This window comes from Culex pipiens, chromosome 2, assembly GCF_016801865.2.
Source record: "Culex pipiens pallens isolate TS chromosome 2, TS_CPP_V2, whole genome shotgun sequence".
NCBI lineage: Eukaryota > Metazoa > Arthropoda > Insecta > Diptera > Culicidae > Culex > Culex pipiens.
Window position 1 is genome coordinate 100,074,643 of NC_068938.1, and position 25,979 is coordinate 100,100,621.

The 25,979-nt window shown below is 38.5% G+C and overlaps 1 protein-coding gene and 1 long non-coding RNA gene across 3 annotated transcripts in view; one reads left to right on the forward strand and one right to left on the reverse strand.

The window, feature by feature from the left end:
* The window catches only part of LOC120413079 (Kv channel-interacting protein 1-like), a 191,531-nt gene that overhangs the window by 7,872 nt on the left and 157,680 nt on the right, over positions 1-25,979 (forward strand). For both annotated transcript variants that reach the window (XM_039573783.2, XM_039573782.2), the window contains exon 2: positions 18,557-18,932. The gene's annotated coding sequence lies outside the window, so the exon portion shown is untranslated. The remainder of the gene's footprint in view (positions 1-18,556; positions 18,933-25,979) is intronic.
* LOC128093187 (uncharacterized) lies at positions 2,788-3,745 on the reverse strand. Its single transcript, XR_008212308.1, has 2 exons — positions 3,412-3,745; positions 2,788-3,350 (listed from the first exon to the last, which is right to left on the reverse strand). It is a non-coding gene; the product is annotated as an uncharacterized LOC128093187 (long non-coding RNA).

Consider the following 25,979-nt stretch of genomic DNA (forward strand, 5'->3'; position numbering starts at 1 on the left):
GTGCTCCAAACTTCAATGTTATATATACCAAAAGATGCGCAAGGATCTGGCCTACACGCCAGTGATGTTTTTGGTAAACGCATTGGTGGCCAAAGTGCCTCAAAAATAGACATTTTTGAAAAAAAGTATTTTTACGGGTTAAATCCCATTTAAAATTGAAGGGCAGAGCGCCAGCTCCTGTTACGTCCAATCAAGCTCATATTTGGGATTTGGGCTCAGTATGCCCACCGGAACAAACCCCTGAATGCCCGCCAAAAAGTCATTTTTGTTACATCCTAATAGACAAACAAACGCTGAAAGTTTCATCCAAATCGGAGCACCTCGACACGACCTCTAGAACAAACCGAGCAATATTTACAAATACTGCCTCTTAATGAACATGATTTTGAATCGGAAAACGGAATGCATTTTCGGATTCCTTGGATAATTTTCCACTAGGAGAAGGTTAAATAAGTTTGTTAATGATAAATAATATGTGTTTTTGAAACACAAGTTAAAAAAATCTCCAAGTTTATAAGCAATTTCAGTTGAACTTTTGACAAAGAACTTTGTCCTAAGGGCTCTATTCTGGTGAGGTGTCAATCCAGAAAAACGAAAAATGTCGCGCGTTACGAAAATGTTGCATGCTTGGTACTGGGGAAGGGGTCTGCAACGCAACAAGGCACTGTTGCGTGGAATTTTCGAGCCAATATAAACCCCGCTCGATCAGCCCAGGGAAATCATTCTATCGTTGGACGCCGAGGAGTAAACAACAACCTGGACCTGGAAGCAGATGGCCTGGAGGCCCAGAAGCAGTTGGCCGAAAAGCAGCTGGCCTGGAGCAAGGAGCAGCCCAAGCGGAGGCAGGCCAGCCGGAATATTCTGGCCACAAGACCCGGAGTGGCCAGAACCCTCAGGGGTGTTCCGATGGAAGGCCATACGAGAGGGGACAATATGGGTATCAAACTTCTTGGATTTTGATACTGGTGATGAAAATGGCCATTTTGACAGTATTGGCCACAACCTGGAGTGGCCGGTGCCCTCAGGGAGGTTCTCCCGGGAGGACATTAACAGAACCATACGATTTTGGGCAATATGGGTATCAAACTTCTTGGTTTTCAATACTGGTAATGAAAATGGCCATTTTGACAGTATTGGCCACAACCTGGAGTGGCCGGTGCCCTCAGGGAGGTTCTCCCGGGAGGTCATTTACCGAACCATACGATTTTGGGCAATATTGGTATCAAAATTCATGTTTTTCAATACTGGTAATTAAAATGACCATTTTGACAGTATTGGCCACAACCTGGAGTGGCTGGTGCCCTCAGGGAGGTTCTCTCGGGAGGACATTTAGCGAACCATACGATTTTAAAAATATGGGTATTCAAATTCATGTTTTTAAATACTGGTTATGAAAAATACCATTTTGACAGTATTGGCCACAACCTGGAGTGGCCGGTACCCTTAGGGAGGTTCTCCCGGGAGGACATTTACCGAACCATATGATTTTGAGCAATTGTTCAAGGCTCAACTGCGATCGTTGACGATGACGATGGAATGAAAATCGTTGGCAAAAATGCTGCCTTCACGACTCCACGGCAAAACAAAACAGCCAATCAGAGAGCGGAAAGATTTTTTGCGTGGGTCAAAGCACGCGCTTGCTTGTTCAAGGCCAACTGCGATCGTTTGACCGTGGACACTTGCAAGCGAAAATTGCTAATATTCGTTAATTTTTTTAAAATGAAAATTTTGGAGGAAATATTTAAAATAATTTAAACGCCAAGCGTCAAAAGCTTTAAAACTGCATCAAAAGCAGTGCATGAATCATTTGAAACAATAACTCTTTCGTGAATTTTTCGTTGGCGCTGAAAAGCGCCATTTTGTTAAATTGCAGCATAAGTTGATTTTTGTGGCCATCTTCTCGAGCGTCCATCCAAGTAGGCCTTGTTTTTCTCCTTCGACGTCGTTTTGGCAGCAATTTCACGCACACGCTGGCGTGTTTCTTCTTCTCGGAGCTTGCTCTTGATTTCCTCCAGTCCTTGTTTTTTTCCGCCGCTGCTGCTGCTGCTACGATGTTGTCGGTTCGAACGATGACGATGGAATGAAAATCGTTGGTAAAAATGCTGCCTTCACGACTCCACGGCAAAACAAAACAGCCAATCAGAGAGCGGAACGATTTTTTGCGTGGGTCAAAGCACGCGCTTGCTTGTTCAAGGCCAACTGCGATCGTTTGACGTTTGACACTTGCAAGCGATAATTTTTAATATTCGTTCAAATTTAAAAAAAATGAAAACTTTGGGGGAAATATTTAAATTAATTTAAACGCCAAGCGTCAAATGCTATAAAAATGCACCAAGGCAGTGCATGAATCATTTGTAACAATAACTCTTTCGTGAATTTTGCGTTGGCCCTGAAAAGCGCCATTTTGTTGCATTGCAGCAGAAATTGATTCTTGTGGCCATCTTCTCGAGCGTCCATCCAAGTAGGCCTTGTTTTTCTCCTTCGACGTCATTTTGGCACACTCAAAAAAAAATTCACGTTGAAGCTACGTGAAAAGCTATGTGGTATTTTTCCACTAAAGTTTTCACGTAACTTCTACGAGGAGGCCCTAGTAGAAACGGAATTTGCTTGGCCAGATCATTTCACGTCGTTTCTACGTGCTTCACACGTAAAAGCTAAATGAATCAATTGATGATTTCTACATGTTTGTTGTAGTAAACATTAAAGGAACCATCTTGTACTAATATGGTTTAATTTCAGATATTTTTTTTTATCAAAAAGAAAAAAAAACAAGAAATGCAGATCTAATTCAAATTTAAAACATAGTTTTATTCAATTTTCCTTTGCTAACATGGTAAAAAATGGCCCAGTCTCTCATGAAACCGTGCGTAGCTTTCTGTTTCCGCTGCACTTTGTGTCGTTTCAAAGTCGTTGTCGTTAGTTGCGGTACTTCTGTCCGTGCCACGTTAACGTGGCTGCACATCACCAGGGGGGGTTCTTTGTGAGCAACTAGGCAAAGTTTCCGATCAAGTTGGGTTCTCGGATGGTTGGCCAGTATGGCATGGCCAGAAAGATGTTAAAGATGATTGGGGCGACCACGTTCAGCTCTCAAATTCCTTGCACGGGTTCGTTGATCTTGCCGGATACAGCTTGTTGCTTCGAACAACTTTGGCGAGGGCACCACACTGGCCAAGGCCGACGAGAAGTTGGCCGCAAATAAACATCACACTCTTCCGGAGCACACCGGCAAGTGTCCGCAATGTCCGTGACATGTTCGGTTGCGTCGATCACCACGACCAACCGCTTATATTAGAACTGGCCAGAATCCAAGTGGCCACCGGTAAAAGTGTGCTGCTTCTAGAGTTCGGCCGCTGCAAAAAATAAATAAATAATTATTTATAAATACAATCATTCAAACTTAATTAAACTTACCTTCTGTTCTATTTTTGATGAAATTTTGCGAGAACAAGTTCGGCAGCCAGTCTTCGCCGGACGCCATCAATTTTCATACTAAAATAATCACGTAGAAATTTCGTCGAATGGTGCATTCGAGTTCCGTTGAAGTTACATTTCAAAACACATAAAAACTACAAGGAAAACCCTAGTGGAAAAATACCATAAGGCTTTTCACGTAACATCAACGTGAAAACATTTTTTTGCCAGTACACTTTCACATTATTTTTACGTGTGTCACGTAAAACGAGCCTAGCGAGGGGAAAATCGGGGTTACGTGATTTTTCTGGTAGCATCAACGTGTGGATTATTTTGAGTGCAGCAATTTCACGCACACGCTGGCGTGTTTCTTCTTCTCGGAGCTTGCTCTTGATTTCCTCCAGTCCTTGTTTTTTTCCGCCGCTGCTGCTGCTGCTACGACGTTGTCGGTTCGAACGATGACGATGGAATGAAAATCGTTGGCAAAAATGCTGCCTTCACGACTCCACGGCAAAACAAAACAGCCAATCAGAGAGCGGAAAGATTTTTTGCGTGGGTCAAAGCACGCGCTTGCTTCACTCAAAATAATCCACACGTTGATGCTACCTGAAAAATCACGTAACCCCGATTTTCCCCTCGCTAGGCTCGTTTTACGTGACACACGTAAAAATAATGTGAAAGTGTACTGGCAAAAAAAAGTTTTCACGTTGATGTTACGTGAAAAGCCTTATGGTATTTTTCCACTAGGGTTTTCCATGTAGTTTTTATGTGTTTTGAAATGTAACTTCAACGGAACTCGAGTGCGCCATTCGGCGAAATTTCTACGTGATTATTTTAGTATGAAAATTGATGGCGTCCGGCGAAGACCTGCTGCCGAACTTGTTCTCGCAAAATATCATCAAAAAAAGAACAGACGGTAAGTTAAATAAAGTTATAATGATTTTATTTATAAATAATCATAGAAATATTTTTTTGCAGCGGCCGAATTCTGGAAGCAGCATACTTTTACCGGTGGCCACTTGGATTCTGGCCCGTTCTAATATAAGCGGCTGGTCGTGGTGAACGACGCAACCGAAAATGTCACGGACATTGCGGACACTTGCCTGGGTGCGAGGTTGCTTTGCGGCCATCTTCTCGTCGGCCTTGGCCAGTGTGGTGCCCGCGCCAAAGTTGTTCGAAGCAGCAAGTTGTATCCGGCAAGACCAACGAACCCGTGCACGGAATTCGAGAGCTGAACGTGGTCGCCCCAATCATCTTTAACATCTTCCTGGCCACGCCATCCTGGCCAACCATCCGAGCACCCAACTTGATCGGAAACTTTGCCTAGTTGCTCTCAAAGTACCTGCCCCTGGTGATGTGCAGCCACGTTAACGTGGCACAGACAGAAGTACCACAACTAACGACAACGACTTCGAAACGGGTTCCCGTGCGGCCACGAAGTATAGCGGAAACAGAAAGCTACGTACGAACGTCTTCCTGCTCGGTTTCATGAGAGACTGGACCATTCTTTATAAATGTTAGCAAAGGAAAATTGAATAAAACTATGATTTAAATTGAAACTAGAACTGCATTTCTTGTTTTTTTTTCTAAATGATAAAAAAAAATATCAGAAATTAGACCACATTAGTACTAGAAGGTTCCTATAATGTTTACTACAACAAACATGTAGAAATCATCAATTGATTCATTTAGCTTTTACGTGTGAAGCACGTAGAAACGACGTGAATTGATCTGGCCAAGCAAATTCCGTTTCTACTAGGGCCGCCTCGTAGAAGTTACGTGAAAACTCTAGTGGAAAAATACCACATAGCTTTTCACGTAACTTCAACGTGAATGTTTTTTTGAGTGTTGTTCAAGGCCAACTGCGATCGTTTGACCGTGGACACTTGCAAGCGAAAATTTTTAATATTCGTTCAAATTTAAAAAAAATGAAAACTTTGGGGGAAATATTTAAATTAATTTAAACGCCAAGCGTCAAATGCTATAAAAATGCACCAAGGCAGTGCATGAATCATTTGTAACAATAACTCTTTCGTGAATTTTGCGTTGGCCCTGAAAAGCGCCATTTTGTTGCATTGCAGCAGAAATTGATTCTTGTGGCCATCTTCTCGAGCGTCCATCCAAGTAGGCCTTGTTTTTCTCCTTCGACGTCATTTTGGCAGCAATTTCACGCACACGCTGGCGTGTTTCTTCTTCTCGGAGCTTGCTCTTGATTTCCTCCAGTCCTTGTTTTTTTCCGCCGCTGCTGCTGCTGCTACGACGTTGTCGGTTCGAACGATGACGATGGAATGAAAATCGTTGGTAAAAATGCTGCCTTCACGACTCCACGGCAAAACAAAACAGCCAATCAGAGAGCGGAAAGATTTTTTGCGTGGGTCAAAGCACGCGCTTGCTTGTTCAAGGCCAACTGCGATCGATTGACCGTTGACACTTGCAAGCGAAAATTGCTAATATTCGTTAAATTTTTTTAAAATGAAAATTTTGGAGGAAATATTGAAATTAATTTAAACGCCAAGCATCAAAAGCTTAAAAACTGCACCAAAAGCAGTGCATGAATCATTTGAAACAATAACTCTTTCGTGAATTTTTCGTTGGCGCTGAAAAGCGCCATTTTGTTAAATTGCAGCAGAAGTTGATTTATGTGGCCATCTTCTCGAGCGTCCATCCAAGTAGGCCTTGTTTTTCTCCTTCGACGTCGTTTTGGCAGCAATTTCACGCACACGCTCTTCTTCTCGGAGCTCGCTCTTGATTTCCTCCAGTCGTTGATTTTTTGACAAAGAACTTTGTCCTAAGGGCTCTATTCTGGTGAGGTGTCAATCCAGAAAAACGAAAAATGTCGCGCGTTACGAAAATGTTGCATGCTTGGTACTGGGGAAGAGGTCTGCGACGCAACAAGGCACTGTTGCGTGGAATTTTCCACATAGTTGAAACAAAAAGCGAATGATGAGGTTTGGGATAACCGGCACAAAAAGGCGGGGCATCCGTCACCATTTCGAGCCAATATAAACCCCGCTCGATCAGCCCAAGAAAATCATTCTATCGCTGGACGCCGAGAAGTGAACAACAACCTGGACCTGGAAGCAGATGGCCTGGAGGCCCAGAAGCAGTTGGCCGAAAAGCAGCTGGCCTGGAGCAAGGAGCAGCCCAAGCGGAGGCAGGCCAGCCGGAATATTCTGGCCACAAGACACGGAGTGGCCAGAACCCTAAGGGGTGTCCCGATGGAAGGCCATACGAGACTGGGCAGTATGGGTATCAAACTTCTTGGATTTTGATACTGGTGATGAAAATGGCCATTTTGACAGTATTGGCCACAACCTGGAATGGCCGGTGCCCTCAGGGAGATACTCCCGGGAGGACATTTACCGAATCATACGACTTGGGGCAATATGGGTATCAAACTTCTTGGTTTTCTGATACTGGTAATTAAAATGGCCATTTAAAAAGTATTGGCCACAACCTGGAGTGGCCGGTGCTCCGGTAGGTACTCCCGAGAGGACATTTACCGAACCGTACGATTTTGGACAATATGGGTATCACAATTCATGTTTTTCGATACTGGTTATGAAAATGGCCATTTTGACAGTATTGGCCGCAACCTCATTAGTTGGCCAAATGCGACCGTTTGACATTTGATTGGTAATATTCATTCTATTTTTTTTAAATGGAAATTGTTTGGGGGAAAATATTTCAATTAATTTAAACGCCAAGCGCCAAAAAATATAAAAATGCACCAAAAGCAGTGCATGAATCATTTGAAACAATAACTCTTTCGTGAATTTTGCGTTGGCCCTGAAAAGCGCCATTTTGTTGCATTGCAGCAGAAGTTGATTCTTGTGGCCATCTTCACGAGCGTCCATCCAAGTAGGCCTTGTTTTTCTCCTTCGACGTCATTTTGGCAGCAATTTCACGCACACGCTGGCGTGTTTCTTCTTCTCGGAGCTTGCTCTTGATTTCCTCCAGTCCTTGTTTTTTTCCGCCGCTGCTGCTGCTGCTACGATGTTGTCGGTTCGAACGATGACGATGGAATGAAAATCGTTGGTAAAAATGCTGCCTTCACGACTCCACGGCAAAACAAAACAGCCAATCAGAGAGCGGAAAGATTTTTTGCGTGGGTCAAAGCACGCGCTTGCTTGTTCAAGGCCAACTGCGATCGTTTGACACTTGCAAGCGAAAATTTTTAATATTCGTTCAATTTTTTTAAAAATGAAAACTTTGGGGGAAATATTTAAATTAATTTAAACGCCAAGCGTCAAATGCTATAAATATGCACCAAGGCAGTTCATGAATCATTTGAAACAATAACTCTTTCGTGAATTTTGCGTTGGCCCTGAAAAGCGCCATTTTGTTGCATTGCAGCAGAAATTGATTCTTGTGGCCATCTTCTCGAGCGTCCATCCAAGTAGGCCTTGTTTTTCTCCTTCGACGTCATTTTGGCAGCAATTTCACGCACACGCTGGCGTGTTTCTTCTTCTCGGAGCTTGCTCTTGATTTCCTCCAGTCCTTGTTTTTTCCGCCGCTGCTGCTGCTGCTACGATGTTGTCGGTTCGAACGATGACGATGGAATGAAAATCGTTGGCAAAAATGCTGCCTTTACGACTTCCCATCCCCACCAGTGCATTAAAAAAGCGAATGACGTAGGAATGGGATAACCGGCGCAAAGGGGCGGGGCATCCGTCTCCATTCTAAGCCAATATAAGCCCGCTCGGTCAACCCTGGGAAATCAATTTATCGTTGGACGCCGAGGAGTAATCAACAAACTGGACCTGGAATCAGATGACCTGGAGGCCCGAAAGCAGTTGGCCGAAAAGCAGCTAGCCTGGAGCTTGGAGCAGACCAAGCGGAGGCAGGCCAGCCGGAATTATTGAGAGCCACCGGAATATTCTGGCCCCAAGATCCGGAATGGTCAGATCCCTACGGGTTGTTCCGATGGAAGGCCATACGAGACTGGACAATATGGGTATCAATCTTCTGGCATTTTGATACTGGTGATGAAAATGGCCATTTTGACAGTATTGGCCACAACCTGGAGTGGCCGGTGCCCTCAGGGAGGTTGTCCCAGGTGGACATTTAACGAACTAAACGATTTTGGGCAATATTGGTATCAATATTCATGGTTTTCAATATTGGTAATGAAAATAGCAATTTAGAAAAAAGTTGGCCAAAAGCTGGAGTGGCCAGTGCCCTAAAGGAAAGTTTGCCCGGGGAGACATCTACTGAACCAACTGAAGTATTGGCATTATGGGTATCACAACTCATGGTTTTCAATACTGGCCATTTCGAAAAAAGTGGCCACAATCTGGAGAGGCCGCTACCTCACGATTGTTCCGATTGGGGGACAAACATCGGACCATACAGATATCATGGTTTTTTATACAAAGCATAAAGAGAAATTGAGCGAAAATAAAATCCAATGATGCTTTGATTTTATCTGACGCATAATTCAACAAAATGGCTTAGTTTTAAAAGCTTTTCTGCTAAGTTCTTTGTCATACTGGTCATGTGTAACATAACCACCTGCACCTTTTTTCATGTAAAATGTGAAAACTTGTGATTCGTGCTTCGAATTCAGTTTAAAATTCAATATAAATCGATAATTTTACAAACAAAACTAGTTTTAACAAATTTCAGGCAAAATTCCGACTTTTTAGCAATTTTACCTAAAATTTATATGTATTTTGCTAAAAAGCTTATAAACTTAGTTAAATAAATATAAAAATTGATTTTTTTTCTTAAAACTATATCATCTACTTTAGTGATGGTACATTTAGCGGACAAATAAAGTTTGAACATCTTAAATATGATTTTAACAAGAAAAACTATGACTATCAAAGTCACCCCGGAATTTAAACTAAGAATTTTTAACGTAACTATTTTTCTAAACATTATTGAAAAAACTTTTTTTCCAAAATAGTGCATGGACTTTGTGTGCCCTACCCCAGTACATGTTTTAAAAATAATGATCTTGAGAATAACCTTACCTGTTGGAAAATATTCCAAAATCAAATTGAAATCCTATCAAAGTCACCCCGGTTTACGGTACTTACAAATGTTGCTACAAATTTATAGTGAAAATTATAATGCTCCATATCACCAGAGAACACAAAATTTTCGATTTGTGTTTCCACAAGTTAGAATGATGATTTTTTACAAAAAAAAAAAAAAAAACTGAATGCAACTTCTTTGCACTACCAGGGTCGCTTTGGTATGTTCCACAAAGTTGTAGATCTTGAAATTTTACTTACGAATCCCACACATTGGAGTGTAAAAAATAACCGTCAGGGAAGCAAAAAGCAAAGCAATCCACTTTAACGACCCCCGGGTCTTTTGTGGGCTCTGTTGCAAGTTTCTGCTCATTTCTAGGCGTTCGAAAGTTATGTGTGGTGAGTCACCCATAGCCTCTTTTACGCAAATGCACCAACGTTTTACTTTCCCATCCGATAGAAGGCGTGATCTGGCAAATCTCGTCTCGAAAAATGCCACCGGGTCCGTCTGGGATTGAACCCAGGCCATACTGGGGTTTAGAGGCTACCACGCTAACCACTAATCCACCGGACCCGGCACCCGTCAGGGAAGCCTGAGTACGATAATGTTGGTGAAATTGCATATTGCGTATTCAAACAATGCACAGAAAAAAAAAATCATGGTAATATTACATCTGGGAAGGGGTACATATTTTATGTCAGAAAAAAGGTGTAATTTTACCCCTGGGAATGTGTTATTTTAACACTTTTCTGGTGTAATGCCACTTTTCAGTCTAAATTGAGGGGTAATTCTCTACCAACTCACACGAAATCGGGAAAAGTTGCCCCGACCCCTCTTCGATTTGCGTGAAACTTTGTCCTAAGGGGTAACTTTTGTCCCTGATCACGAATCCGAGGTCCGTTTTTTGATATCTCGTGACGGAGGGGCGGTACGACCCCTTCCATTTTTGAACATGCGAAAAAAGAGGTGTTTTTCAAAAATTTGTAGCCTGAAACGGTGATGAGATAGAAATTTGGTGTCAAAGGGACTTTTATGTAAAATTAGACGCCCGATTTGAAGGCGTACTCAGAATTCCGAAAAAACGTATTTTTCATTGAAAAAAACACTAAAAAAGTTTTAAAAATTCTCCCATTTTCCGTTACTCGACTGTAAAAAATTTTAGAACATGTCATTTTATGGGAAATTTAATGTACTTTTCGAATCTACATTGACCCAGAAGGGTCATTTTTTCATTTAAAACAAAATTTTTCATTTTAAAATTTCGTGTTTTTTCTAACTTTGAAGGGTTATTTTTTAGAGTGTAACAATGTTCTACAAAGTTGTAGAGCAGACAATTACAAAAATTTTGATATATAGACATAAGGGGTTTGCTTATAAACATCACGAGTTATCGCGATTTTACGAAAAAAAGTTTTGAAAAAGTTACTTTTTGCGTTTCTCTTTGTTTCGTCGTCCGTGTCTGTCGCGGGTGACCATGAACGGCCATGATCGATGACGACCAACTTTTTCAAAACTTTTTTTCGTAAAATCGCGATAACTCGTGATGTTTATAAGCAAACCCCTTATGTCTATATATCAAAATTTTTGTAATTGTCTGCTCTACAACTTTGTAGAACATTGTTACACTCTAAAAAATAACCCTGCAAAGTTAGAAAAAACACGAAATTTTAAAATGAAAAATTTTGTTCTAAATGAAAAAATGACCCTTCTGGGTCAATGTAGATTCGAAAAGTACATTAAATTTCCCATAAAATGACATGTTCCAAAAAATTTTACAGTCGAGTAACGGAAAATGGGAGAATTTTTAAAACTTTTTTAGTGTTTTTTTCGATGAAAAATACGTTTTTTCGGAATTCTGAGTACGCCATCAAATCGGGCGTCTAATTTTACATAAAAGTCCCTTTGACACCAAATTTCTATCTCATCACCGTTTCAGGCTACAAATTATTGAAAAACACCTCTTTTTTCGCATGTTCAAAAATGGAAGGGGTCGTACCGCCCCTCCGTCACGAGATATCAAAAAACGGACCTCAGATTCGTGATCAGGGACAAAAGTTACCCCTAAGGACAAAGTTTCACGCAAATCGAAGAGGGGTCGGGGCAACTGCTGTGTGAGTTGGCGGAGAATTACCCTGAGGTAAAATTACATAATAAAAGAGATAATATTCAACCTTCCAAAATTACAGCTTCCCAATTTACATTGTTTTTTACTGTGTATCACATACATATAACATACCGTAAAACGAGGTGAAGAGTAGAAATTAAATACGTACGGAATGGTAAGGAATCATACTGACCATGGAAGTAAAGTGTTCAAAGTACTTCGAGAAGAAGTTTTCATATAATTTTGAAAAGTTTAAAAAGTTAGTTAACTATAAATAAGAAAACGTTGATTAACAGCATTATTTTCATATTCTCAAAGTGCCATGATTTTCTCAATGAAGTGTGTGTGTGTATTTTAAATGTGTATTTCAAATCGGAAAACGGAATAATTTTTCGGATTCTTTGAACATTTTTCCACCAGGAGAAGGATAAATCATTTTGAAAATAATAAATATTATGTGTTTTTGAAGCATAATTTAAAAAATCTCCAAATTTATAGGCATTTTCAGCAAGACAATAAAATAAAAATAAAATGTGAAAACTTTTGATTCGTGCTTCGAATTCAGTTTAAAATGCAATATGAATCGATAATCTTATAAGCAAAACAGGTTTCAACGAATGTCAGGCAAAATTCTGACTTTTTTACAATTTTACCTAATTTTTTTTATGTATTTTGTTAAAAAGCTTAAAACTTAGTTAACTAAATTTAAACATTGATTTTTTTTCTTAAAAACTGTATCATAAGCAACTTTATTGATAGTACTTTTGAGGTAAACATGAAATTTGACACTTTAAATATGATTTTAACAAGAAAAAAGTTGCTAAATACACCTTCAGGTGGTTCCTTACATTCATAGTACATTTGAAAGGTCTTTCAATTATCTAACTGACGACGGGTCGCATGATGAACCCGGACATCATTTTCATCGAAATATCTGAGATCCGGCCTCCAAAAAGTGTATAAATAACACCTAAGTGTCAATAACTTTTGATAGGGTTGTCAGATCTCCACCGTTCTAAGCTCATTAGAAAGGTCTTTCAAATACTAAATACCTTTCTAAAAATATATAACAAGATGGGTTTTCTTTCAAAACACCCTTTTTACAATCTTCCGGACTTTGGCCAAAATCGTTTTTTTAAGTATAACTTTTGAAGTACTTTTCTAAACTTCATAATAACAACTAGGGTCTTGTGGGACCCCAAGACGGACCGAATGAGCCTAAAACGGTCAAAATCGGTTTAGCCAATCCGGAGATAATCGAGTGCATATCGTCAGCTGTGTGCTATCTTGTGACATAGACCATTTTGGTCGAAAATTAGTTAATGATGACGTTTTGCTACACTTAACAAACATTACAAGATGCTTTAACCCGATTTTGGAAACTCGCTTCCGTTTCCCGGATATCGCAATACACACTTGTGACATAGACCATTTTATCATCAAAATGATCGTGCACACTTGTGACACGTCATACATGTTGTTGGAAAATGTGGAAAATTTTTCTTGTTTTTCACAAATTTATGTTGATTGTATACGTGAAGGAGGGTCTACGAGGTCGAATTAAAAAGTTCATTTTTTCGAGTGATTTTATAGCCTTTCCTCAGTATAGTGAGGAAGGCAAAAATATGACTATCAAAGTCACACCGGAATAAGAATTTTCAACGCAACCATTTTTCCAAACACTATGTCACCCCGGTTTACGGTATTTCTGCATCAACTCGGATCGATTTGTGTGTGTTCAACAAAAAAAATAGATCTTGAAATTTTACATAAGAATCCCACAGTTTTAAGGGTCAATAATAACCGTTAGTGAAATTCCAAGATCTACAACTTTGTTGAACACACCCAAGCGATCCGAGTTGATGCAGAGAAGTTAGGGACCATCTATAAACCACACCCAGAACTGGGCATCGGCATACGAGAGGATAAAGAGCATGGTTTGGTAGTAAAATTGTACTGTGAACGGATGGAGAGACTATTAGTGGCGGTCATTTGTCCATATAAGCCAGCAGGGCTGCGGAGTCGGGTCATATTTCAAGTGACTACGACTCCGACTCCGGTTTTCTGAGTTAAGCCGACTCCAACTCCGACTTTCCACAAATTGATGACTCCGGCTCCGACTCCGACTCCGGCCTTCCAACTCTAGCAAACTCCGACTCCGACTCCGACTCCAGCTTTCCACAAATTGTTGACTCCGGCTCCGACTCCGACTCCGACACCTTATCTTTATTTAAAATATTTTAAAAATTTGAATTAATCACATCACTCACATTTCAGTTCACACTTGCGCTAATACTGTAAACCGGAATTATTTATACAAACAGTATGGAACCATACTAAGCTTGATAGATAAGTGTTCGTTGTTCTATGTTACATGTTTTCAGCGTTATATAAACAAAAATCATAAATATCTTCAGATTTAAACGCATCTTCAGCACAACAATTTTCTAAATAAATTTAAATTTTGTTGTTTGTAGAATTGGAACTTTTTATTTAATTACTTGAAATTTACTTTCATTTTTAAAATTTATATGCTAGCTAACTAATTTTTAACTGTACTTTTTTAATGAAATATTAAAAGAAAGTTAGCCTTCATGATCGTACATATAAAATCAATTTGCATAATTTCAGGCTGAAATTTTGAAGAAACATAGTAACTATCAAAGATACCCTGGTTTTGGAGTAGTCAATTTTCAAAGTTACCAATTTTTTAAGCTCTTTTGAATTTATTTCAGAGGACGTACATGGAAATTGTATGATGCAGCCCAGTACACACTTTAAACATATAAATAATGAGGAAATTCTATAATTTGAAAAATAAATAAAAATTATAGCAATTATATCACCCCGATTTAAGGTGTTTAAAAACAATAGACTTGTTCAAAGATAATATTTAAGGATCCACTACACGCAAACATTTTTTGCATCGATTTTTTACTGAAATTGTCATAATTCTGAATAGAAAACAGTTAGAGTTCCACTTTTTGTATTAAGTCCTGTAGAAAAGTTATGCAAAGTTAACAAGACCTAAACTGGTCTGATTGTTTCAATAGTTTCTTCAAAAAGCAAAAAAAAATGTTGAAAATCTTGTTAACTTTGCATAACATTTCTACAAGACCTAATGCAAAAAGTGGGACTCTAACTGTTTTCTTTTCAGAGTTATGACAATATTCTATAAAAAAGTCGAAGCAAAAAATGTTCCTATAAAAAAAGGATCTACTTAAAATCTGGTAATATATTTACATTTAGTTGAATTAAAAGTTTGCAAAATTAAGTTTAGATAAGTTTTACATAGAATTTCCAGAGTTATATAAACATTTATACTAAGTATTAAGTAAACTTTATATTCAATCCAAATTATTTTTTTAATCAGTCAAGGATGCCTATTTGGAGTTGGGAGACTGGATTTATGGTGATTTGTCAACAAATAACTTTATTTATGTTATTTTTTTGAAAGGTGTACAAACTTTTTTGCTGGCATGAGTTTCTGAACAAAACGTAGTATAAGGTTTCTGTAAAATTTCAAATTGTTTACATGTTTCATCACAAAATGTGCATAGTGCCCAAGGGGTGTAAATATTTTTTTAACATACTGTAAATACTTTTTTTAAATACTGTAAATACAAGCAAAAAGAGACAGTAAAAAATTACTTAAATATGTTTTAATTTTTTGACTACACAGCCACAATTGTTTAGTATTGTATGAGTTATGAAACTATAGTTTAGTGTATACAAACATTGACAAGAGAGAATTAACAGATTAGGCGTCATCCATAAAGTATGTCACGCTCTAGGGGGGGAGGGGGGGGGGGTCTGAGCAAGTGTGACATTGCGTGTTATAAGTATAGGAAAAGCGTGACAAAGGGGGGGAGGGGGGGTAAATTTTAGCTGATTTTTGCGTGACGTACTTTATGGATGAAACCTTATCATGCTGTGATCTTAGTGAAATAACACAATAAGAGCTTTCCAACCACAATAAAAATGCTTCGAAAACAACATGACATCTGATAATTATCTTGATCCAAAAAATAAATTGATTAAAAAAAATGTCAACGCAGTGCACGCGATTCTATGAATAAATTTAAAAAATTGGTAATAAACCTGAATTATAACAAATATTGAACAATAAATAAGTTCATAAATTATATAAAATATATTGATAACTCAGATTCCAGCTCCGACTCCGGGTCTATCAGAAATTTACGACTCCGGCTCCGACTCCAGCTCATCAAATTTAGCCAGCTCCGACTCCGACTCCGACTCCAGCTATTCGAGTTTTGACGACTCCGACTCCGACTCCGACTCCAGGTCCCCAAAAAGACCCGACTCCACCGACTCCGGCTCCGACTCCGGCTCCGACTCCGACTCCGACTCCACAGCCCTGTAAGCCAGTCTATGGGATAAACTGTTTCAATGAACGAATGAACACGATTTGTTGTTGTTGTAAGCGCGAGAGGTTTACTTTCGTCAAATAGTACTTTCCTCTCGTTTCTTTTCGGAAGGACTATCCGATTGGTCTATAACTTTGGGTGCACGTGGACACTTTTTTGTTATATCAGACCCCCCCCCCCGCCCCCTCTCGTGGACAATTTTTATACAAAATAAATCTTTTGAGTATGTAGCGTGGACAATCGCTGGACCTCTTCTCTCTGCCCCCTAAGGTTGCTAGTTGGTTTATGGATGGTCCCTAATAAGCCTTTGTGTTTCAGAATTATCATTATTTAACTCGCGGAAACACACATACACTCAAACCCCGATGGTTGGATACCAACTGTTGTCAAACGAACGGGGTCACTTTTTAGTTTGACACCCCTTTTACACGGAGTTCACACACACTACCAAACGTTTGTTTTGATAGTGTGCGTGAGCGCCTTGTAAAAAGTGTCAGTTCGTCACTTTTTAGTTTGACTTTGTCAAACCAACGGGGTACTAACTAAAAAGTGGCCAGGGTGTAAAAAGAGGTTTGCAATTGCCTCAACAATCAAGCCTTCGGACACCTAGTTTCGAGTAGGAATCTCGCAATCGGGAACGCCAAGGCAATGCTGTAGAACAGGGGTGCTCAATGTTTTTGTAGGCCGGGCCAAATTTGAAGCTCAAATGAGCTTGCGGGCCAAATTTACAAAAAAAAAGTTATTAATTTCAATTTCAATTTCAATTGTGTTTTTATTAGAATTTAACAGTTCTGCTCCAGGATGTTACATTTGCAATGTAGAGATTTGGAGAACCTTTCCAGGGAGGGTACATATTTCTACGTTTAGATTTTGCTAGCTGGGTGCTCTTTTAGGGAATATAAATTTTGAGAAAAAAAACCCTAGATCTATGTTTGGCTATAAAAAAAGGTTATTAAAAAAAATTACGTTTTTTCAATTTAAAAGATTTAATTTCTGTTATTTAAAAAAAAAGTCCATTCAAAATAATAGAAACCACAAAATAACGGTTTTCTATCGATATTGTTGATTTTATTGTTTTAGGCATTTGAAAAAAAAGTTTTATGCTGAATGTACCTGTGTTAAAAAAAATGTTTTTATGTTTCGAAAATGGTGACAATACATGTTGAACAATTCATCTAAAGGCGTAATTTTATCTATGAGTTAAGTGTGGCAAATGAAAAATCGTTGGGAACCATAATTTCAACAATTCAATGAAAAAAAAATATTAGAAAATGTTTTAAGCTTCCGTATAGTTAATTTGCAATCATTATTTTCAACAACAAAAATTAGATTCGACAAAAAAAAAACATTTAAGCGAAAAAACATTTATTTATTTCATCAAAAATTCACTATTTTGGTAAAATTCTAATTATTTTTTATAAACTCAAACATGCTCAAATGATTCTAAATGGAAAGGGATACATATTCAATTGATTTAAGCTGATTGCACTTAAATTTATTTATTTTTTGAAGTTTATTGAAAAGATATTTATGCTCTTGGTTTTTCGAGCCATTTTTTTTAAAAAAGGGGGAGGGGTGGGTTGATCGACGAAAGCTTTGTAAAATATTCGAAACAAACTTGATCCTCCGATTTCCACATTTTGTCTGCCTGAATCAGTTGGTAGTCAATCAGATTCGTTATCTAACTGTGATGAGTTCGAATCCCGAAGGAAGTGCAATGTAAGTTTGAGGGTCAGTTCATAAAAGGGTCATTATGACATGCATATTAATAAAGAAACCTTATAAATATTTTTGCAACTATTACAGAATTCTGCCTAAGTCAAACTTGAACGTTTTTTAAATATTTACAAAAATGTTTGATGAAAGTTTTGACGATATAAACTAGTTTGACTCACATTGAAACGTGTAAAATTGTTTTAATTATATTTTTTTGAACAAATTATTTGTATCCTAAAGTGGGGCTCAAAATATTGATAAATCATAAGTTTTTTTATTAGCAAAAAATTAAAAATATTAGCATATAAAAGTTTAAAATAAACCTTAATTTTGAAAAAAGTGTAAAATCACTTTACAAGTAGTCAACGGGCCATTTTACATGATCATTCAAAATGGGTCCGCGGGCCACAAAATATCACCTCGTGGGCCACGTTTGGCCCGCGGGCCATACTTTGGTCACCCCTGCTGTAGAACGAACAATTTGATTTTTTGATAAGTTTCAAATCTTCGCCTTAAATTTGAAGTCCATTTTTACGTTTAACTCATTTTTATATCGTTTCTGGGTGTTTATATCTTATTCACCCCAAAATCCTCTAAGTTAAGCAGTGATTTTTGTCTCGTTTACTTTCCCGATTACCTTCTGGGCCCTTCCTTCTTTGACTTTTTTCCTCAACATGTCAGGCGTTCGTCCGTTTCTAAAAATATATTGCGTCCCACGCCACGCAGTGATTTTCTTCCTTCAGCTTCGAGCTTTTCGAGAGAACCACTAAAAGCCATCCGTGTCAAATTGTCTACGGTTTGTGTTTTAACGGCGTCGGTCGCTGCCACTGCAAAATAACATTTTTTTTTCCCTCCTAGACTTGCTAAATATTTCTCGAATTTAAGCGTGTGAGGGGAAAAAGTGTGTGACCAAGGATTTTATTTTTCGCCTCTTTTTTGTTTATATTTTCAGCACCGAGGATCCCCATCATCGTCGCCCGTTATTGCGAGGAAGAAGAAAAGTAAACCGAAAGCTCCCCGAAAGCTAATAAATATTTGGTGAGATAAAGCAGAGTAAAGTTCTGACGGTGGTGTAGTGCAAAAAAAAATAAGAAAATTAACTTTACATAGAAGAAGTGGGAGCATTTGCCTGGCTTAGGAGAGAACGTGACAAGTGACAAGTGAAGCCGGAAAAGCTTGAAGGCGAGTGTGTGTGTGTGGGAAAACGGTGGTGAAAAGAGGGAAAAAGAGAAGAGGAAAAACCACCAAACAGTTTGACCGCACCGTGGAACCCCAGACCGTTGACCGAGCTGCGGATCGAGGGCAGACTGCTGTAAATAAAGCGTAAGGTATGTGAGCAATTTTGCGGATATAATTTATGCCTTTTTAAAAGACCGCGACTGCTGGCAGGGGGAAATTATGATGGAATTTTATTTGTCGGAAATTGAGCTTCCACCTAGACTTTGATAAATGATGGAGACGCATGGTAGATTATAAACTGTGAATAATAATGCGTCTCCATCAAACGTTATTTTATTCAAAACTCAGTTCAACAACAGTTAAAGGTGATTTACCGTTGGTATTCATCACCCAAAGTGACTACATTGCACACAGTTTTTTGGCTGCGAGAGATACGTCCGCCGCGAACGTGCCTTCGTGACATTCCTGTGGGGTTGGGTTTCGCAGACGAGTTAAAATGATGAGTTGGTTTATTTTGCCTCTGCGCTGCTGGCCGGAAATTAACGTTCCAAGTGCGTTTTTCTCTGCACAAACACACACAGACGGATGGACAGTTCAGGAAGTAGGGGAGGAAATGACGCCACACCGTAGTGGTTGCGTTGAAATGCTGGAAATTAAATTTAAAGTTACCTAAAATTTTTCGTTTTGTACACCCAAACGGCGGTCGCATGATTGTGATGCATGGCGGCATAGGGACGTGGCGTTACATCGTGCTGCCACCTGGTTTTTTAAAGTGCAAGAGTGGAAAAGTGCTGAGTCATCGTCTAAAAATAGACGGCGTCCTATCTCGCTCAGCAAAATAAAGTCGATAAAGTAGTCGGTTTCGATGAGAAAAAGTGGAAAATGTGGTCCAAAAATAGCGACGCCATCCCCCTATGAAAGTAGGTATATCAGAAAACTGTCCTCATGCATTTTTTGCGATATAGGGGTATGACATTTTTGCCCGTTACCGATAATTATCGACATTACCGACGGGTTTTTGGTTGTATTTCACAAAAAAAAAACCCTTAATAAAACGAGGATTAAACCACCAACTTTTTGGTTATTGATCCGACATGCTAACACCGCGCCATGGACGCTTGATGAAATGAGAGTGAAAGAGCACCAACATACGCTTCTCTTTGGAGTGTTGCTCGGGGACGGGACAGCATTATATGTGTTGGTGAGAACTGCAGATCGCTGAAATGTTTACACGCGGGCAAAAAGGATCTATGGGCTTGCTGCAAAAAATGTCGTAAAATGTGACATTTTCTGCAGCAAATCCACTGTTGCAGATTTTGAGATATATTTTTCCTTTGGGTGTAGCTTTAGTTTCATTTTGAAACATTTGGGACAAACTTTAATTTTTTTTAAACGAAAATACAGGAATGGAAATCATAATTTGAGACATTCAAATTTATTTTCTTCAAGTTTCTATCATGACTCAGTCAAATTCGCTGTTTAATTTAATTTTAATTGCTGACTAAATTTTTGACGGTCAAAACTATTTAAAATTGTGAGTCGAAGATCGGAAACAGACAAGATTCTTGATAATTTCCATATCACAATTTTAATGAAAAAGGCATGGAAAATGCATGATACAGCAGTACAGTTGGTTTGCAGTAATTAGTTTTCCAAAAATCTTTTTTTTGCTGAATTTCCTGTGATAATTCAAAGAGTATTTTGTGTTCAGCCGATAATGTCCCCCCCCCTCCTTCAAAATCGGCTCGAAAAATCAAGGGGCAAAAACATAGTTTTTCATGAATCTTCAATATTTTAATGGAAATGAATGTGCAATAGGGAGACAATAAAAAATCGACAAGGATTAGTTTCAAAATTTGTTTCATAAGTTTTAAGACAACGTAAATTTATTTTTCGCAGAAAACATCTATTTAATTCAAACTTCCAAAGTTTTTTGTTTCCCCTTGCAATAATTAGTTTTCAAGATTAGTGCGCTGGAAGTGGGGACGCGAAGTCGTGATTATTCAGGTTAATTTTTTTGTGTGCTTTTGTGCCGCTGTTCGTATGGGGTGAGTGATTGTGGTTATCGAATAATAGCATCATTGGTGCGCTGTAAGTGGGGATGCGAAGTCGTGATTATTCAGGTTATTTTTTTGTGCTTATGCGTCGCAGTTCGTATGGGGTGAGTGCATTATTTGTAAAGGGAGCGCGTGGTCGTAAAACATAATTAATTGTTTTGTGATTTTCAAAGCCCTTCCTATATCATCGTTGATCGAAAGGCACGGCGTCGTGTGGATTGTGTTTAAATTTTTCGAATAAGGTTTTACTTTTTTGCGGTGAAAAAGCCATTTCCATATAATAATCTAAAGACGCACAGACAATTTGGATCGTCGAGTTGATAGTGGAGCAAAATAACTGTGTGTGAGTGATTTTGTGTGTTAACCAGAAAGACCTTCTCATAGCATCGTTGCTCGGAAGGCTCACCGACGGGTCTGTTATGAAAGTCCTCCCCATAGCGTCGTAGCTCGGGAGGCATCGAAAAGCCAATACCTTATCCTACTAACCCAAAAAAAAAAATTAATCACGTGATGCTTGAAGGAGATGCTGTGGATTCAACGGTCTCAAGCGGTATCAACAAGTATATAGCGAAAAACTATGTGCTTGATGAGTCTGCAACTTCAACTATCGGACTAACATTCCTCCCTTTCGTTGAACTGCAGGCTTCTTGGGAGGGCGCCGGTATTGACTAATAAAGTAGGGATCTTCAGAGGTTAAACAGTGAACGGATGGTTGGCTCCCACTGATCATTTTTGATTGATTGTTTAACTTCAGCTGATCTGTCAATAACGGAGTAGCAGCTCATTGGCAGTCAACCATGCTCATGCTCATGCTCATGCTCATGCTCCCCTTGCAATAATTAGTTTTCAAAATATATAAGTACCGTGAAATTGAGTGGGGGGGTGAGATTGAGTCATACAAATTTTAGTATTTTTGACCCAATCTCACCCCCAGAGCTAATGGTATTGGTGACTAATGGTGACGTATTGACAAAAAACATTTTTTTGGCGAAAAAAAAAGTTTTTGTGGTGCTGAACATCGGATTTTTACAAAAATTCCAAATATTTTATATCAAGCTCAAACATGCTGAATATGATTTCCAACGCAGGAAAATGCATTTCAAATTGTTTTCAGTTGGTTAGCATTCTATCTAATCTAATCTAATCTAATCGAGCACAAGCGCAGCCAGTCCGAACAAAGCATCCTGGAAGCACTTGCGGTTAGATTACGCCCCAAGTACCTACTTTCTTGTCAATATTATTTAATAATTGCATTCATCCGAGTTACACCAAAAATTAATGCGGCCAGGCCTACTGCGTTGCATTAAGGCTCTGAAAGGTATCATTTCCAGTCGGCCATTTTTGTTTTAGAAAAACACTCAAATCTCGATTCAGAATGTTTTAATCAAAAAATGATTTTCTTTGTGTTGTTTGTAGAAGCATTTTACATTTCGTGAAAATATTTTCATTTCAATTTACTATTTCTGACCCTATATTCAGAACCATCATTAACAGTCATTGCCCCAAGAGTGAAAGACACCTTCTACTACCTTAACCGCAGAAACAGATTCTGCGAACGGACCAAATTTCACATAATCAACAGGGGAGGGAGGATGCGTGGACCCACCGTACCAAACGAACCGAATCAGTTAGGTGTTGTGTGTTAGTGAAAATATTGCAGATAATTATAATTCTTAGGCAGGAAGTAGAATTTTGGTAAAATTGGGATTGGGGAATAAGCAAGGTTGAAAAAAAAAATCAATTCGAGCGAATAACGATTGCCTGAAGAAAGGCCATCTGAGTATGCTTTGATTGTTTCTTTCCCGACTGACACTTGATCGCTGGCTGTGGCATAGACGAATAAAAATTTGAATGATTGGGTTTAGTCGTCAACTTGCTGCGATCTGATTATAATTTTCCCCATTTAACACCAGCAGTCATGGGCTGTTACAATCATCGTCTGCACTCTTGACGAATGACAGCTAGTCGTGGCAATTTGAGAATAAAGATTATTCTCATCAGTCTTATTCGTGAGGTGTAACAGGTAGCGATTCATCGCCAAATTAATCATAGTCGTCGGATTTTCAACACTGGGAATAAGAAAGTGAGGAAGGTGTACGAGGTTTACCTGGAGGGCAACTTTGAATTTTTTTTGCAACGTCCAAATTTTATTTAAGAGCGAGTCCACGAACAGGGCATAGGGGAAGGTGGGACAAGACGACCATATGGGGCAAGAGGAACAATCGCTCGTACGGCCGTAATTTTTTACAATTTTGATTATTTCCAGTATGAGGAATTGTTGCTAGCAATGCAATTAGCTGATTCTACTACCAAATAACCGCCAAAACGACGTAAACGCCACGGGGCACTAGATTTAATGAAGTTTTTTTCATAACCTTTGTTTTCTTATAATATTTGGAAAGTACAAAATAAGGCTTAGGGTTCGTTTTAAGGCTCATTTTATCAAAATTCTATTTTTCCTAGATCAGTAGTGTACCTACCAATGACATGCACCTATTACAAAGTATGATTTAACTTTTGGTTATTTTTGTTGAGAGCTTTTAAAAAATCTTGTTCAGATGGGGCAAGTGTACCATATGGATTATTAGTATGGAAAAAAATATTAAAAATATTAAAATCAGTTTTTTACATTAAAAAACAGGATTTTTTAAAAACCTGTTCTAACAAAGTCTTAGTCAAGACCTAGAATAAGATGATTATAATAAAATCCGACAGATTTTTTAACTTTTGAATGGGTTATAACGAGCATTTCCTTAGCTTGTTACACTTGCCCCACTTTCCCCTACCCCTTTGTATAGGACGTCGTTTGAACCTTACCAATCTCCCTGAAATTTTCAGGGGTTCTGGCAAAAGCATCTGGCAAAAATATAAGCACTCTAGGTCAACGGGAAATGGGGCAAATCTGGACACCAAGTTTTACAATTCAAAAACGTCATTTTTTTTTTAAAAAAAAGGCTGTGACATAGGCAAAATTATTCTAAATACTGAACGGGATTAAAAAATGCAACAAAATGCGGTATTGATCATGCAAATTGGTTGAATCTAAAGTAAGTTATTGGCATTTTAGTGAAAAAATTGCACATTTTTAAAACTCAAATAAAAAAGCGTTTCATCCAGATATCAACTCGATTCGACCTGGAGCTTTTAGGCGACATCTGGGACTACCACCTGGGACTGAGAACGCTTTGGGTAAGGCAGTTTTACACATTTAGTAGACAGTTTTTCTTTTAATGATTTTTTTGGTTGTAAATTTTTGCTCGGGGGACCTCTTAGATCCCATTTTCTGGTGATAATTTTATCATATTCGTGATCCTGAGATAATTTCACATTAGAAACATGCATATCAATGTTTATTTTCATCCATTTTAACCCTTTAAAAAAACTGAATGAGAAAATGGTAATTGTTGGAATGAATTTTAACTTTATTTAAAAATTCATAGATGAATTAGTTCATGTGAAATTGTATTTACCATCAAAACAAAGTAAATAAACAGTAAGATGTGTAGCGTTTTGGCTTAAGCGTTTTTAAGTTTCTATTTTCTATATCCTTCTAAATCTAAAAGTCAGTTAAAACTCTAGCTATGCTTGAAAATTTATGTATTACCTGACTAGTTGCTAACATGCAGTCAAGCATATGAAAAGAGAGAAAAATAAAATTTTAAAGTGCTTCTTGTTTGTTCTTAGAAATTTAAAATCAAGGCTTAGCGATTGCATCCATCTTCTATTTTAATCGTTTTTCTAAAATTCTGAAAAAAACACAGATTTTCAGATGAAGGGCATATTGAGTTAAGGAGCCAAATGTATGCATTCAGTGTATCTCGCTCATTCCAACGAATGTTGGCATAAAACTTGATGTAGGATACACTGAATGTTTGATATTGGTTCCTTTCTCGCTTACTTTTTCAATGTACATAGGAAACCCATGGCGTATTGGTTGTTTTGAAAAAGTAACCTAGCTTTGTACTTTTACCTAAAAATTTCAATATTTGTTCAAAAGATCATATTTTGGGTTGAAACAGCCTTGAACAACACGACAACTATCAATTTTTTAAACTTTGTACGTAATCAAATTTACGTCAACAAACTTCGCAAAAGATTTTCATCCACTTGTTACACAATTCTTTTTTATTTCCTCCAAAAACTTAACTACGTCACTTCAAATTACACAACTTTCACCGACGCAGTCTTCCGAATCCGTCTGCGATAATGAAATTTTACGCCAAGAAAGCAACTTTGTAACAACTAGCCTGGCTTGCCTGGCAGTCGTTCTGCTGGAGTCGTTCTTCCGCAATCTAATTGCTTTGGTGACGTGTTTTAGCTCATTCCACTGCTGCGTTGATGAGAGAGATGCTGATGTGGTGATGATGGTGTGTGTGCGGTGGCCTACATCCTCTCGTCATGACTTCAAAGGACTCGCTTTAATTCAGGCTGGAGGAGGGCTGAACTATGGTTCTCTTTCTTCGCTTTCTATGGAAAGTGGCTTACGGAGTCCTTAATGTCTTTTTGGACAAATTCCCGACAAATCCTGCTGCAGTATGATAAAGTTTGTGCTTAGTAGATTTACTACAGTTTGTTTATCGGACAAATTTCAGTAAGCTTCAACTGTTCAAACTTTTCTCTGCCTTTATAACAGATTGGGGCAAAACTAACTCCATAGATCTAGATCTGTCATGGCCCTTGATCGCTTCCATTGAGCTTCATTGAGCTTCTGTTTGGAGGATGCAGGAAAAAGTTTTTAAAAGTTTCAAAAAGTAATCGCATACTACGATTTATTTCCTCGCAATCATAATGGATCAACTTGTCTACATAAGTTTCATGAAAAAGCTCAACATTTTCCACTTTTCCTTCAAACACATACAAGTTGTCCCCCTCCACTCATGTATAGCTGCGCGCAGTACGTGATGTTGTGGGAGTTTATGTTGATGTTTTGCAGCGTAATGTAAATAGAACTTTTTGAATGTTGTTGTTGGCTGCTTAGTCAGCTCTGAGCTGGCATGTGAAATGTTGTACAGCAAAGCGACCACCCTACCGCACAACCTCCTACGGCGAAAGAGTTAAGTGAGTTTACATTACTTTTGTGGGGCAGTGGCAGTGGGTGGAGGTATTTTTTTGTCCAGAAAAAAAAAGTTAAGGGTAATG